Raw genomic sequence first — 17,332 nt, 5'->3', positions numbered from 1 at the left:
TGTGTTCTTAAGCAGAGTTCCAATAGATAGTTTCACAGCAGACTGCGCTGCCTAACATTTTCTTTGACCTTATGCAAATCAAACCATGTAAAACACAACAATCCTTCAAGGACGGCGGTTCACAGTCGCACGCGGCGGCCAGACGTGACCTTAACGGGGTTTTAATTTCCACTCCGAGGATTTCATCTGCATGATTACGCCGTACAGTCGGCCGCTCGTACCAGCGACGAGGCCTCGCGTGTCACTTTTACGATTCCGACACATTTGTCTGACGCTCGGCATCGGAAGACAAAACGGGAGGAAAAGCATTTGGGGAAATTGCCAGATCCCTCGGAACCAAAAAAAAACTCGAAACATTCCATGGCTACATTTGCGAGAATAAAGCTCCCGGCATGTGAGCAATGGGACCATCATGACGTTATGGGTATCGTAAACAAGACTAGGTGGATGTCTTTATAACGGTACAAGCGGAAAGTCAATCATTTTTGCTGAGGCGCTGGAGTAATTGCAACATTTAAATTCCTACCTCAAAACAAGCCCGCCTCACCTACACGATAAGACTTGATTTATAAGGATAACGATAATATCGGCTTGTGTAATTCCCAGATACCCTCTGTAGGGGGCCATGACCTTCAAAATGGCTACCCAGAAGCCGAACTAGCGCACAGGTAGAGTCCAGTTTTGTCAAAACAACGGGTGGAGAGGAAATATTAAGCTATAAAGCAGGGGTGTCAAACATAGGGCCCGCGGGCCGGATCTGGCCCGTCTGGTGGTTTGGTACGGCCCGGGGAAGAAAGCTGCATTGTATAAAAAAATATAATTTTTCTTTAAAATTTGTAGTATTGTAGTATTTGTAGTATATACAAAAGTTGTATAAATATAAAGAGTACTTAGATATTAAACAGTACTTAGATATTAAACAGTACTTAGATATTAAACAGTACTTAGATATTAAACAGTACTTAGATATTAAATGCTACTTGGATATTAAACAACACTTGGATGTTAAACACTACTTGGATATTAAACAGTACTTAAATATTAAACAGTACTGAGATATTAAACAGTACTTAGATATTAAACAGTACTTAGATATTAAACAGTACTTAAAGGATGGATTACATCCTCTCCGGAGCTAACTTTCCTCCGCAAAGGTTGCGGGAATCAAACAAGCGACTGATTTTGTTTCTAGTCTTCCGCGAGTTCTATTCAAGCGCATCTGGCCTGTTCTTATCTACCACCCGCAGCCAACTGTGCGGCCCAGAAACCGTCTTAATGTGACAAGTGTACGATAAACTTGACAGATCAACTTTTTCGATAGTCTCCGAGCAGCCCATAAACAAGCCAGGCTTCTAATCTGATAATCCGCCAATGAAAGATTAGGGCACCCGGAGTATTATTGTGTTGTCAGTCTTGCTTACGGGGTCACCCGGGCTTTGGCGGGCGGGCTGGCGGGGTTAGACATCCCTCAGACGACTACGGGACGGTGTCACATCCCGGCAGGTGAGGTGAGGCGATAAGACTAACTGTGGGACGCTCAGTGGACAAACTTGAACTGTCACTAGCGCTAATGGGGAAGGAAACAAGGGCAAAGAAGCTAGCGCTTTGCTACAAGTTAGTGCCTTGCTACAAGTTAGCGCTAGCGTCTAGCACAGGGGTCACAAACAATCCATATTTTCTAATGTTAGTCCTTGTGAGCCATACTACGAATTTAAAAGTCAAAATACATGTAAACCAGTGCCTTATCCTTAAATTTTTGTAATTTCACTACTCTTAAAGTGGAAAAATGGACTTTTTGTTAAATATTCTTATTTGCTGTTGCTAATCAACGAGAAGATGCATTCCAGAAAAGTCTACTTCAAAAAAATTGAAGATTAAAGCAGTTATAAATGTAATATCTCAGTTCTGTTATTAGCGGTTTCCATATTTTAGCTCACAGGTTAGCAAAGAGCCAGATACACCCATCAAAAGAGCCACATGTGGCTCCCCCTGAGCCATAGGATCCCTCACCTCCATGCTATAGAAGTTTTAGACTTTCCGAAGTCGTTTTTACGCGTTGAAGTGGACGGCTACGTATGAGAGAATCTCGTTGAAATTAAACAAAACAAAAGAGTCAATATTGATTGATCCCAGAGTTTGGGTAATTACCGCCGTGAGCACAAGACCATGTTAAGGTCAGTATTATCTTTGCTCATTTAATGGGTCAGCGACCTAGCTTTCACTAGGCTAAATTAACGATGGAGGTAAAGGGTTTTTTTTGCTCACCTTGATGCAATTCACGGCCAGAGTTAAAGGTGGCGTAGAAGAGCTTGACCCCTTGATATTTGCCGAACGGTACCCGGCGCTAAAAAATGGCAGCGGCGTAAATCAGAGCGGCAATGAAACTGTGCAGTGAAAATGTAATGAGGCTATTAAAATTATGTATTTTATGGGACAAGTAGGAATCTTCTATTTGCATTGTTGAATTATGGACATGTTTCAGAGTCTGAAAATAACCAAATCAGGGTTTTAGAGCTCGGGATTGTAACATGTCATACGAGTGACGAGACTACTGTTTTGCTAGGGGTAGCTTTTTTTAAAGAAACCTAACAAAGTCTGTTTCTTTTTTATACAATTTCCATACACCGAAAACTCTAATTGAAATTCTCCCTTTTCCGTAAAATCAAATATTGACCGTGCTAAGACTTCCAGGTCACAAGTCCGAAAAAACTCCCTTTAATTTTTCAACAGAGACTCGGCAGACATTTCCATCTGGCCTTGATAAATCTCACCGTCTTCCTTCTCCTCTTTTTGCCACAGCAAAGCCATTTATTTTCTATTTCTCCCAGCTATATTTCCCAGTTAATATTTCCTTTTTTTTCTCCTTCTTCTCATAGCACCTGACAAAAAGATGCCACAAGGTACGATAAGAAGTCTGAAACCTTTTAGCTTTTTCTCTCCATTTCAAAAAACAAAAATAAACACTCGTTAGCAATGCTAACAACAATAAAACATTACATTTTGCACAAAAACGCAACCCTCCACGTAGAAGATCAAGAAAATGTCCTGACTAAAGTTCCTATATATAGATTCCCCAACCAGCTAAATCCTGATTATGTCAGTCAGACCCACTGTGTTAGCCTCCGGCGTTAGCGACGTAGTTTATCATAGCGGCGCTTCAAAAAAGCTAAGATTGCCATGATCCATTTTAGCAAAAAAAGATCACACTGATTTGCAAAAGCTACAGAGTTGATTGACGGGTAGCCGTATCCTTCCGGCGATTGGTCGAGGCTTTAATTTGAAGATTTCTATGGCAGACATTGTTGGGCTAATGCAAATAAGACAGACAGACGAGTGGCTTAATGTTGATGAGGTGTTAATATCTAATATCCAAAGTAGATAAAAGCCTTATTAGCCCCCGCGGTTTTGTCGCGAATAGGAACTCATTACACCGAGAAGATGGACTGAAGGGCTTTGTGCTACGTCCTTAAGCTTTGTGACAGGGTCAACTTCATTTTCAGAATAAAATGCTCGGGGTTTAACTAGCGTAGACAAGCCGACATTGTTCGGGGGGGGGGGGGGGGTTCTCATTCGGACTTGCGTGGACGAAAGACATGTGGGGATTACGCCGTCTCAAGCCGGAGGGCGCTTTGATAATCGCTTGTCATTTCGGGAGTTTGCGCGCCTGTCGGAGCTGGGGCGCTTTCGAAAAAAGGTCTTTGGTTCAAAACCAATGGTGGGCAGATTAGTCCGACACGCTTCTGTTCGGCGGAGGGTGGATTGCAATGTTTGCTTTCTGGCTTTGAGGGAAAACAGTTTAGGGGCGGGGAGGGGGATTTCAAACCCGTGACCGGATGTTTGGTCGCCGGTCTTTTGGTCGCCGGTGAAATGTACTTAGATATTAAACTGTTCTTAGATATTAAACAGTACTTAGATCATAAACAGTACTTAGATCATAAACAGTACTTAGATCATAAACAGTACTTAGATCATAAACAGTACTTAGATATTAAACTCTCTCTCTTAGATATTAAACTTTCTCTCTTAGATATTAAACTCTCTCTCTTAGATATTAAACTTTCTCTCTTAGATATTAATCTCTCTCTCATAGATATAATTTTGAGAGCTGGTTTCAACAGTAAACTTTCTGTCACCAAAAGACCGGCCACCAAAAGACCGGCGACAAAAAGGGACCAAAAGACTGGCAACCATAGGACTGGCGACCAAAAGAGACCAAAAGACTGGGGACCTAAAGACTGAGGACCAAAAGACTGGGGACCAAAAGACTGGGGACCAAAAGACTGGGGACCAAAAGACTGGCGACCCTAAGACTAGCGACCAAAAGGGACCAAAAGACCAGGGACCAAAAGACCGGCGACCAAACGTCCGAGCACCAGCAATACCTAAAGATTCTAGCCAATGCATCAGTTTAACCAGGTGAAAACTGCCTTAAATCTTCATTTTTAATGACTTCCGCCAGTATTGGTAGGCGGTTCCAGCCGGCCAGGTAGACGGATCACTGCCGGCCGGCCCTGCCAGTTCTAACGGATCGGACCTCTATTGCAGTGGTGGTGAAACGTGATTCAATGCCAGCTGTCCAAATTCAAATGGACTTTTATATTCAGTAGCAGTGAAGGAATTAAAAGTCCAGTATTTTCTCATTCCTGGCCTCTTGCCATCACATGAAGCGTTGTAGTTTTCTGCGGCTTAATGTCTTTTGGCAAACGCCGGCGGTGTAATGAATGCGAGGCTGGCGGTGCGAAAGCACAAAGTAAGCACGCCATTTGCTGATCAATGAGTCGGGCACGAGAAGAATGAGCTCCGGGCTTGCTGATTGAGCGACAACGTCAATAGGCAAAGTGCTGCCTTTAAACAAGTGGCCACAAACACCGTCTCCATCCAGCAATGCGTCCCATCGATTTCAATTTGAGCCGGCACGCTCCTAAATCCCCTTTATGCCCATCAACTTATTCAACTTAGCCCTACTTTGGTTCCAGCGCTACTTCAAGCACTTCCGAAAAGCAAAAAAAGCCCCTCCACTACCTGACCCGGACGTTTGGTCGCCGGTCTTTTGGTCTCCGGTCTTTTGGTGGCCGGTCAAATGGTGACAGGGAGTTTACTGTTGAAAGCAGCTCTCAAAATTATATTCATCAGAGAGAGTTTAATATCTAAGGGAGAGAGTTTAATTTCTAAGTACTGTTTAATATGTCAGTACTGTTTAATATCTAAGGACTGTTTAATATCTAAGTATACTGTTTAATATCTAAGGACTGTTAATATCTAAGTATACTTGTTTAATATCTAAGTACTGTTTAATATCTAAGTACATTTGACTGGCGACCAAAAGACTGGCGACCAAAAGACTGGCGACCAAAAGACCGGCGACCAAATGTCCGGTCACAGGTCAAATCGTATCTGAGCGAGTTGTTCATTTCCGAGATAAAGCGTGATAAACTTGACGATCTTGACAGTCCTGCCCCAAAGTCATTTTTGGTGTAACTAGAAAGGATTATGTTCTGCGAGGTGGGAGGTGGGGGGCAAAGTTTTTAAATTTAAAATGTAATCAGTCTAATCACCATAAGCAATCAGTTCCTCTTCATTTCACCTGATCTCGCCGCTTCACCCCCCCCCCTCCCCCCAGTGCTTAAACGGCCCCGTTAAAAGAGGGAGCGTCTTATCGGTCCCCCAGATTAAGCCTCCACTTTGATTAACATCGGCACAATTTGGGAAAAAAAATCGTCATTTGGGCGGAGACGCCATGTTTTATGAAGCGGGCGAAAATTTTCAGGTGGTGGACCAGCGCAAATGAACTTTTGACTCTATTCACCGGCGAGCATGAATAGGAAGCGTACTTGATGGTCCGTCCTGCTCGTATTCAAGGTAATTGTCTTTTTCGATAAGCACTGCTGACAGTGCAGGCCAGGCAATCGACTCACAGGCTTAATGATTCAAATGATTAGTCAACATTGGGAGCCATCGGAGCGGAGGACGCCTAATGGAGTCGTAGTGTCCATGGAGTCCCCGCACTTTGGAAAACGTCAATGTCCGGAGAGTGTGACGGCCGGTGGTGGTCGAGGGGGGCTTGGACGTTTGGTCGCTGGTCTTTTGGTCGCCGTTTTTTTGGTTGCCGGTCAAATGTACTTAGATATTAAACAGTACTTGGATATTAAACAGTACTTGGATATTAAACAGTACTTGGATATTAAACAGTACTTGGATATTAAACAGTAATTAGATATTAAACAGTACTTGGATATTAAACAGCACTTGGATATTAAAGAGTACTTGGATATTAAAGAGTACTTGGATATTAAAGAGTACTTGGATAGTAAACACTACTTGGATATTAAACACTACTTGGATATTAAACAGCACTTGGATATTAAACAGCACTTGGATATTAAACAGCACTTGGATATTAAACAGCACTTGGATATTAAACAGCACTTAGATATTTAACAGTACTTAGATATTAAACTCTCATGAATTTAATTTTGAGAGCTGGCTTCAACAGTAAACTATCTGTCACCATTCGACCCGTGACTAAAAGGCCGGCGACCAATCATCGGAGCACTGATTTGACCCGAAAGGTCCAACGAATAAATTAGTGACCTACAAATGAGCATATCTTAAAGCTAATTGCAACAGTGCTATTTTCCCATCCTTAACTCGCCCAATCTTGACCAACGCAATGTCCATCCCATCATAATTATAAGACCCACGTCACCCCCTCGACAGCCACAATGTTTTTCCCTTACTCCTCCCACAGGGCAACGAAGAGGAAGGTCGCCTCGACACGATTGTTTTATTCAACGCCGCCGGATTAACGCTGACGCTATTTTCTTAGATATGTTGATTTCCCTAATACACTGGTGTCAAAGTCGTGGCCCGGGGGCCGGATCTAGCACGGAAATGCGGTAGGTAATTTAAAAAAAAAAAGGCCTACCTTGAGGTGGATGGTGTGAAAGTCAAGGAACATTCTCTCTCCTGAGACCTAAAGCAGAAAAGGGAGAAAGGGTGTCACTCCTGATTACGAAAACGAAGCAATTACAGAGCAGCCTTCTTTGACAGTGATTGATCAATGAGGAACTCCCGTAATCAAGACAAGGACTCTAGGGACCCCTTCAGTAAATTGGCAGGGGGGGCACGGTAAATCCCAGTTTGTCCGAGTTACTAACAACCGAGACCAGTTTTCAAATCCGCTACAAAGCTACAAGTGGAAAGTATTAGGAGTCATTTTGCCAATTGTTTTTTAGCATTTAGTTATCACAGTCAATGCCAATCACAGGTAATCATTTTTTAATATATAATTTGACGATAAATGCAATTAAAAATGGAGGAAAAAATGTTTCACTCTATTAAAACAAATGGTTTTCCTGATAATACTTCGAGGTTGATAAAAAATAAATAAAATAGTCAAATAAATTGCTTGAAAAACTGCTTTAGTTTGTTTGTTTTGATTAAATAAGCATTGCTAGTTGATTTTTTACTTATAAAATTGAATATTTGCACTCAAAATATTGGATAAAACTCCAAAAACACCCCAAAAAAATCTTGTAATATTAACAAGACTGGACGTCCAATCCGTTTTTCAGGATTTCTACGTGTACAGTCATAGAAGGGATTGACACCCCTGCGTGAGATCAGGTTTTAGCAGTCCGACATTTGCAAATGACTTTCTGTGTAGCGCCGCCATTAGTCGTCATGGCAACTACACTTGTTCTTACATAGGCGCAAATAGAACTACTCAAAACCTGTATCTTTGTTTTTTTTTCTCTATTTCTCAAGACGGCTTTGGAATTGAGGTATGAAGACCAGGTAGAAGTTCCGGGGGTGCCGTTAGGACCGTGTCAAACATGGACGTTGGAACTATAGTGGTTTTAGTGAGTACGAAAATAAAAACTGATTAACGTAAGGTACTTGGCGGTTTTGGAGTTTCTCGGGACGGGTTTTTAAAAGCTGTCCTGGACTGGTTGTGTATCAGTCAGGGTGAAATACCTGCAAGGGATGGAGGCGGCGGCGGCGGGACAAAGGCGAGAGAGAAGACGCGCTTTGCTGCCCCGTGACGGACATTTCCAATTAGGCCGGCTAAATAAATAGTGACTGGCCCTGTTGTGCCATTCGTCAGTCTATCGAGCTTTAAATCAGATCTGGAATCCTTGGTCGACTTTGTTGTTCTGGCGCTCTGAGTTATTTTGTTTTTAAAAGCTTAAATAAATCAGATTTGGTGCTAAATGCATCCCATAGTTGTTTGTTTCGCTAACTTTGAGTTGTGCCGTTACGGTAAGTCTTTGGGTAGGTGCTTTAGGAATTAGCAAATAAGTCAAGTTAGTAAGGCAGTAGTTTGAAAATAATCATTAATGACAGTAGAGGGCTAAAACTGAGTCGTATAGTGAGTACTGTAGTGGTAAAAGAGTAAAAAGTCAACAATTTCTCTTTAACAAAACAAATGGCTGAGTGTTAAGACCTACTGTATGCATGTACATCTATGTGCTTATATTTATGTATGTAGTATATATATGTGTGTATGTAGTATATATATGTATGTGTATGTAGTATATATATGTTTGTGTATGTAGTGTATATATGTATGTCTAGGTGTATATATATTTATGTATGTGTATGTAGTATATATGTATGTGTATGTTGTATGTATATATATGTATGTGTATGTTGTATGTATATATATGTATTTGTATGTAGTATATATACATGTATGTGTATGTAGTGTATATATATGTCTGTATATGTAGTATATATATATGTATGTGTATGTAGTATATATATATATGTACATGTATGTGTATATATATGTATGTGTATGGAGTATATATATGTATGTGTATGCAGTATATATATGTATGTGTATGTAGTATATATATATGTATGTGTATGTAGTATATATATATATATGTATATGTATGTAGAATATATATATGTATGTGTATGTAGTATATATGTATGTATGTGTATGTAGTATACATCTATGTATGTGTATGTAGTACTGTGAAATTTCCCGAATACGGGATGAATAAAGTGATCCAATCCAAAACACCCCTTTATACAATAGGCGTCCAATCTATTTGGTCCACAGCAGAGTGTCGGGAGAGTCCGTAAAAGCAGCAAAGTTAGCCAGCTTTGACATTTGGTTGCCAGTCCCACGCCCGCTCCCATAATCCCGCTTATTTAGCCTCCGTGACTGCCTATGACCTTTTTTTTTTACCGGTACGCTAGCTAGCATTCCCCTCCCCATTGGCGAACGTCCGCCGCTGCCGGGGCGAAGTTAATGATTTGATGTTAAGTGCGTGACGGGTCCTTGGGAGCGTCACCAGTTGAAAAGCGGCGGCGGCGTTTTGGCTGGCGGCCTCGCTAGCGTCAGCACTTTGAAACGCTCGCCCTTTTCTTTTCCCCGAGAAGGAGCCCGCGGGAGGGAGGCTCCGAGTGAGGGCCATTCATCACATTAATGAGTAGTGTCACTTTATTTACAAAAAAAGGGGCGATTTTCCCCCCGTGGAAGTTATTCACAATCACGATGCGGCGTTCTGATAATGTTGGCTGGAGTTAATTGAAAAAGGCAATGCAGGAACTAATCTACAGTGATGCAGGTAGCCAGCTGTGTCTGGCTGATTGCAACGGCCTGCTAGCTGGCTGGCTGGCTGGCTTGGTGACACACTGGCGCCTTGGCATCCATTTTTTTTTTTTGGTTGGGGGACGGAAAGACAGGCTCTGGTCCGGCTTGCTTTGATTTTCAATCCACTACAAATTGGCAATACGCCATTTGACCTTAACATTGTCCACTTTAGTGGCTCAGACTCCGCCCCCGGACCGTAGATTTGACAAAGGGTGGTCTAGTACACACCCCCAGGGTCGTCCATTTTTGAATGGACTTAAATAACCAAAAGGGGAGGGTGCTTAATCCCGGCGTAGTGACGTTTTTAATGTATTTTCACAACTATAAGGCGCACTTAAAAGTCTTAATTTGTGTTCAAAATAGACAGTGCGCCTTATAATCCAGTGCGCCTTATATATGGACCAAAACAGAAAACCAAAAACGAAAAACCACCACTGTCGGATATTAAAAAACAAACAAACACCTGAACTGAAACAATACTGTTAAAAATGCAGTTTACAACATCTTCTATCATATAGCTCCTCCCCCACTGTAAGATTTTATACCAAAAAATCCCAAACATCAACAATGGCTGGCTCTAGAAGTGACTATAAAGTAGTGAGTGCTTCATACCTGGAAGTCAATAGCAATTACCCTATTTTCACCACTATAAGGCGCACTTACAAGTCCTAAATTTCCTCCAAAATAGACAGTGCGCCTTATAATACAGTGTGCCTTATATATGGAAAAAATGTCATTCATTGAGGGTTTGCCTTATAATGCGGTGCGCCTTATAGTTGTGAAAATACGGTAGTTGGTTTCTTGGCGTTGTTGCTCAAGGTCCTTTTGGATACTCCCCATCCCTTTTCCACATCTCCCTGCACAATTAATTTTATCTTTGGGGTATTATCAAGAGAGAGCCTGGCAAAGCAGCATGACAGAAAAAAAAACGTCCAGAAACCCCCGAGGCTCAGGGTGGGGGATTAATCTGTTTGACAAGATCTCTCACAAATGATTTCGCCTCGACTTGGCTTGCGTTAGATGTTTGCCACTTGCCGTCGCGTACTCTGAGGGGGCGTCGGAGACGGAGTTGGAGGGGGGGCGGGATCGCTCAACTCAACATGTCAGCGCTAAGGCACTCCTGACGACATTTCTAATACTCCAAAACGCGGCTAGATCTTGTCCCTGTGTCGGCGGACTTGGGATTTTTTTGTTTACTTTTCACTTTGTCCAATTGGTTATGATGGGGAGGACTGACAGAGAATGTTGGCTTTCACTTGATAAGAAAAGATACTTAAATTTGTGAAGGTTTTCAAAGTAAAGAATAGTAGCTAGTAGCAGTTTTTGGTCCTTTTTGGTCAATGGCATACCATATGGTGGTCTTAATGAAGCATGGCCGTCCGCTTGTTGCATTATTTTCATGGCTGGACGTTTGGTCGCTGGTCTTTTGGTCCCTTTTGGTCTCCTGTCTTTTGGTCGCCAGTCAAATGTACTTGGATATTAAACAGTACTTGGATATTAAACAGCACTTGGATATTAAACAGTACTTGGATATTAAACAGTACTTGGATATTAAACAGTACTTGGATATTAAACATTACTTAGATATTAAACACTACTTAGATATTCAACACTACTTGGATATTCAACACTACTTAGATATTAAGCACTACTTAGATATTCAACACTACTTAGATATTCAACACTACTTAGATATTCAACACTACTTACATATTCAACACTACTTACATAGTCAACACTACTTACATATTCAACACTACTTACATATTCAACGCTACTTACATATTCAACACTACTTACATATTCAACACTACTTAGATATTAAACAGTATACTTAGATATTAAACACTACTTAGATAGTAAACAGTACTTAGATATTAGACACTACTTAGATATTAAACAGTACTGGTTTCAACAGTAAACTCTCTGTCACTATTTGACCGGCCACCAAAAGACCGGAGACCAAACATCCGGTCACAGATTGGGGCAGTCTGGTCGAATAGTTTAAATAACATAACGAATATTATCCTAAACGACGGTCCTATTTTAACGTTGGGCACTCCGTCTCGGTCGTTAACAAGCCGTGGCGAGCGACCCGAGTCTTTCCCGGCACTTTGGCGAATGCACTCCAGGCACTTCTTCTCGTTATTAATTACTGTTTGTAAACAACGCCATTGCATAGGCGAGATTACGGCACGTGCTCGGCATCCGTCCGGTTCTCGGCGGCGATTAAGCGGCGAGAACCGAGACAGCTGCTCAAGATGAGTTCATTGGCATGTTTAATGAATTGCGCTTGAGAAAATGATTCAATCATCACTTTGATTAATTCTCCACATGCCCCATAATGCCTCAAACATCTGCCGCCTGTCAATAGCGAGGGGAAAACTTTGAGAATCAGGCTAGCTAGCTAGCTAGCACTTTTACAGCAGGAAACCCCAATTAAGACATATTCCATTAAAATAATCAGGAATAGTCCACAGATTCATGTTGGGATTTTTGTGTAGCCTCAAATGACAGCCATTTTGTCAAAAAAACACCAAGTGACACCATGTAAACATTCCAAAAACCCAGTGTCCATTTTCCCCCGAGCGAGGACAAAGCGTTAGCGACTGTAAAAGACAAGCGTTGGCGTCTTTTTCTCCCTTTCAAGCATTACAATCGGAATAAGTGGCCGAGAGTGAGAGCGCTTGGACGTCAAGTGGAGGAAAAATTTGAAACGCTCGCCCGGAGAAAGTCGATGCTGTCTCGGTAGACGCGTAATAACAGCTGTTAAACGCGGGTGAAGTGCGGGGAGCAAAACAAGGACTACCGTGGTGTCACCTGCCCAAATAATAGCCACGTCCATCTCACTGCAACAAAGACGTGATCGTAAAACCAAATCGAGAACTGGAGTGTTTTTTAAATCAATCCGAGTGTCGCCAGAGCCCAGATGGGCGTCACTGATTGGCTGCTTGACCCATAATCTATTCACGTATCTAGTTATGTATACTTATATTATGTCTAGTCCATGGATGGCCAACTGATGTACTCGAGAGCCTCAATCTAGTCTGTTTTGCATGTTTCTTTCCATAAATACACCTGAATCAAATAATCTGGATTGATTTGAAGCTTCTGGACAGATTGGTGATGAGTTGATCATTTAATTCAGGTGTGGTAGAGGAGGGAGATATGGAAAACAGACTGGGTAGGGGCTCTGGAGGACTGGGACATGGCCACCAGCCCTTGGTCTAGTCTAAGGGTAGGGAACCTATGGCTCGGGAGCCACTTGTGGCTCTTTTGATGGATGCATTTGGCTTTTTGCTAACCTGTGAGCTAAAATATGGAAATTGCTGGTGATAGAACTGAGATATTACATCTACAACTGCTTTAATTGTCATTTTTTTGTAGTAGATTCTTCTGGAACGCATTTTCTCATTAATTAGCAACAGCATTTAAGAATATTTTTAAAGATGTTGATGTTTTTCCACTTTAAAAGAGATGAAATTACAAAAAATTAAGGATAAGGCACTAGTTTACATGTATGTATTTTGACTTTGAAATTCGTAGTATGGCTCACAAGGAATAACATTGGAAAAAATGACTTTTTTGTGGCTCTTTTCGTCAAAAAAGGTTCCTGACCCCTAGTCTAGTCCATTTTGAGGACCAATTTGAGTCCAAGACGGGACAAACGAGTAGTGGGAAGACCTGAATTGGTTCTCCTGGATGCCGAATCAACGATGGCGAGGAAACGGTTTTGACAATACGACCAAACGCTGTAAAATACTATTCTGGGAGCCCCGGAAGGGGCGGCGAACTGGGCTGTCTCGCAGTGGCGCTTTTTCATTGGGATGTTCTCATTTGTATCCGCACCTGTGTCATTCACAGCCTCACGTCTTAACCTAATTTCATGGTCGGCGAGTCTGGATGGATGGCTGTGCCGCCGATTGGGCGCCGAGGGGAGGGACGGCCGCAATGTTGGACTGAGCGCCAAGATGATCGCGTCGAACAGAAGGAATGAGGTGAAGGTAAGAAGAATGGCGGGCGTTGAACCATCGTATTTCAGTCAATACAGCCAAGAAAGATATCATATAATGTGTTTTGGGTCAAAAGGATGACGATACAGGACAGAAGTACTGTGCTAAGTCTATAAAAGATGGCTGTCGGGAACCGGAGTATACTTGTTTGAAACTCTAATAATGGCAGGCCAGGATGAGCTTCCATTTTCTGGAGCGACTACTTCCTATCTTGCAAAACGTGCGGCTGTTTTGTCTCGCCGTCATCGGGCGTGGCAAATGCGAAGCGCGTAGGCACTGAGGGGAAAAGATCATCCGAGCGCCAAAAGCGAGCAGCCATTTGGCACGCCGCATTTTCCGTCCCTGAATGGAAATTGCCCATTTCACCTGGTTGAGTCCTTTGGTCATTGGGCAAGGACGAGCACGGGAAAATGTCAAAATTCGCCAGCGCTAGACGACCTATGGCGGACATAGAACCATTTATCGTTTACGGAATTAGCCACGATTGGAATCTCCAAGGTCCTGATATGCTAAAAAAGTTTGTAGTGTCATCCGTGTCACATGGCTAAGTACTGTTTAATATCTAAGTAGGGTTTAATATCTAAGTATACCGTTTAATATCCAAGTATACTGTTTAATATCTAAGTAGGGTTTAATATCTAAGTATGCTGTTTAATATCCAAGTATACCCCCTAATATCTAAGTAGGGTTTAATATCTAAAAAGGGTTTAATATCTAAGTACTGTTTAATATCCAAGTACTGTTTAATATCCAAGTATACTGTTTAATATCTAAGTAGGGTTTAATTTCTAAGTACTGTTTAATATCTAAGTAGGGTTTAATATCTAAGTATACTGTTTAATATCCAAGTTTACTGTTTAATATCTAAGTAGGGTTTAATATCTAAGTATACTGTTTAATATACAAGTATACTGTTTAATATCTAAGTACTGTTTAATATCTAAGTATACTGATTAATATACAAGTATACTGTTTAATATCTAAGTAGCGTTTAATATCTACGTAGGTTTTAATATCAAAGTACTGTATAATATCCAAGTACTGTTTAATATCCAAGTACTGTTTAATATCTAAGAACTGTTTAATATATAAGTTCTGTTAAAACCAGCTCTCAAAATTGTATTCAAGAGAGAGAGTTTAATATCTAAATATGTACCGTTTGTAACCTGTCCTATCTGGGGGACAGTCTCATCATCTTCTATCAATAAGAGTCCCGCCTACTCCCGTTCTGGTCTGATCAGTGCCAGTCTGTCTGTCTCCCGTCCCCTTAGCCAGATGTAGTCTAGTATAAAAACATTTTTAAATAACTCTTCTCCCACTCCGATTTGAGTCCAGACGGGCTGGATTTGATATCAGTGGACATTTTTCCCGTGGCCCCTTCGTCCCACGTGGCGTGAAATCGAAGCGACGGCGTCCTTACCTGCCGCGGGGGCCTCGTGTCGTCGCCGCCGCCGACGCCGCCGCCGACGTCTCAGGAAAGAGAACTGCGTAAACGAGAGAGACAGAGAAGAAGAGCGTGGAGGTGAATCGCTTCATCAGGACGTAGACGGACCCGTGTGGAGTACCCGTACAATCTTTAGCATCTTCTTAAAATGGCAATACAGTGAAAATATATGAATTTATGCTATATTACAGATGTATTTGAACCATTTGTTAGAACAAAACAGTTATAATATGAATCAAGTCAAGTAAATCACGATCAAGATTGAACATATTCCGTTATTTCTTACATAACTGCAAATATTCTGCCATAATATTCCAAAAAATAATACATATACAGGACTATACTATATATTATTTCCCAAATTTACTCCAGTATTTTTATTGTATATTATATTTACTCCAGTATTTTTATTACATATTATATTTACTCCAGTATTTTTATTGTATATTATATTTACTCCAGTATTGTTATTACATGTTATATTTACTCCAGTATTTCTATGATATATTATATTTCCTCCAGTATTTTTATTACATATTATATTTACTCCAGTATTTTTATTACATATTATATTTACTACAGTATTCGTTTTATTATATATTATATTTACTCCAGTATTTCAACTACATATTACATTTACTCGAGTATTTTTATTATGTATTACATTTACTCCAGTATTTTTATGATATACTACATTTACTCAAGTATTTTTATTATATATTATATTTACTCCAGTATTTTTATTACATATTATATTCACTCCAGTATTTCTATTACATATTATATTTACTCCAGTATTTTTATTATATATTATATTTACTCCAATATTTCTATTACATATTATATTTACTCCAGTATTTTTATTACATGTTATATATACTCCAGTATTTCTATGATATATTATATTTACTCCAGTATTTTTATTACATATTATATTTACTCCAGTATTTTTATTATATATTATATTTACTACAGTATTTTATTATGTTATATTTTCTACAGTATTTTTTATTATATATTATATTTACTACAGTATTTTTCTTTAATATATATTATATTTACTCCAGTATTTCAACTATATATTATATTAACTCCAGTATTTCAACTATATATTACATTTACTCGAGTATTTTTATTATGTATTACATTTACTCCAGTATTTTTATGATATATTACATTTACTCCAGTATTTTTATTATATATTACATTTACTCCAGTATTTTTATTATATATTACATTTACTCCAGTATTTTTACTATGTATTATATTTACACTGGTCTTTTTACTATATATTATATTTACACCAGTATTTATTAGACATTTCCCCTATTTAATACATTTCTACGATATGGGATCAGGACTGGGTTTCGCTAAATCCACCCAATCAGGCGATAGGAACATCCCCAGTTCCTCCATTAACGGCAGGCGAATAAGTTGACAATTTATGGCCTCGCTTTGGGTGATTACATTGTTTTTCTTTCCCTCATCTCGTCGCCAACGATTAGCAAAGTCGGCCACGGACAAAAAAAAAGAATTGCTGCGGCCGCTAAATCATTGATTGAAGCCAGTATAAATATGTTGTTTGCTTTTTAATCCACACGGGCCGAGCTTTAATTTGCCTCCTCCATTGTCTGAAATGTTGTTTTTTTTATTTTTAAACCGCACATTCAAATGAGATGATTAGGAACGTGGTGATTTGAGTATTCCCGGGCCAAAGTGTTAATTCCCAGTCAATTTGCCGTGTGAATGTTCTCTGCTGATGGAAAAAAATGTGAGCCGGGAAAGAAAAATTATAATAATAAAGGCTAGCTTGCTGAATATTAAGTTTTTTCGTTACAAGTTCGGACTTTTGGATCAACGGGAAACTAGTTTGAGAAGGAATATCAAAAGTAGGAGAATTTATTGACGATAACTTGGAGGTTAATCCATGTTTTGTGGACTACTTTCATTTGTTTATTGATTTTTGTCTGTTTGTTTGTGTTATTGTTATATGCGCACTTTGTGGTGGAGGTTTTAATCTATACTACAATAAAAGCATTCAGAACTATTATTTTTTGCAATTCTTCATTTAATTCAAGAATATTTGGAGTGATACAGATGCCAAATATTCATATTTTGTATTTAATTGACCATTTTTGATTTTTTTTTTTAATAAATTAATTAAAATAACTGGATTAAAATCCCTGAATATTCAGTTTTTATAGATTTAAAACAATGTTTACTTGAGATTTTTTATATATATTTTTAGATTTTACAAAATGATTT

The 17,332-nt window shown here is 39.9% G+C and overlaps 1 protein-coding gene across 48 annotated transcripts in view; it reads right to left on the bottom strand.

Annotated features, from left to right (window-relative positions):
• ptprda (protein tyrosine phosphatase receptor type Da) overlaps positions 1–17,332 on the bottom strand; it is a 125,018-nt gene that overhangs the window by 102,902 nt on the left and 4,784 nt on the right. For all 48 annotated transcript variants that reach the window (XM_077742371.1, XM_077742389.1, XM_077742380.1 and 45 more), the window contains exons 3-4: positions 15,044–15,107; positions 6,926–6,973 (exon numbers count right to left, since the gene is read on the bottom strand). The gene's annotated coding sequence lies outside the window, so the exon portion shown is untranslated. The remainder of the gene's footprint in view (positions 1–6,925; positions 6,974–15,043; positions 15,108–17,332) is intronic.

The sequence above is a fragment of the Stigmatopora nigra genome, chromosome 20 (genome assembly GCF_051989575.1).
Source record: "Stigmatopora nigra isolate UIUO_SnigA chromosome 20, RoL_Snig_1.1, whole genome shotgun sequence".
NCBI classification, from domain to species: Eukaryota; Metazoa; Chordata; class Actinopteri; order Syngnathiformes; family Syngnathidae; genus Stigmatopora; species Stigmatopora nigra.
Note: the sequence above shows the minus strand (reverse complement) of the source record. Positions and strands in the feature narration are given on the sequence as shown.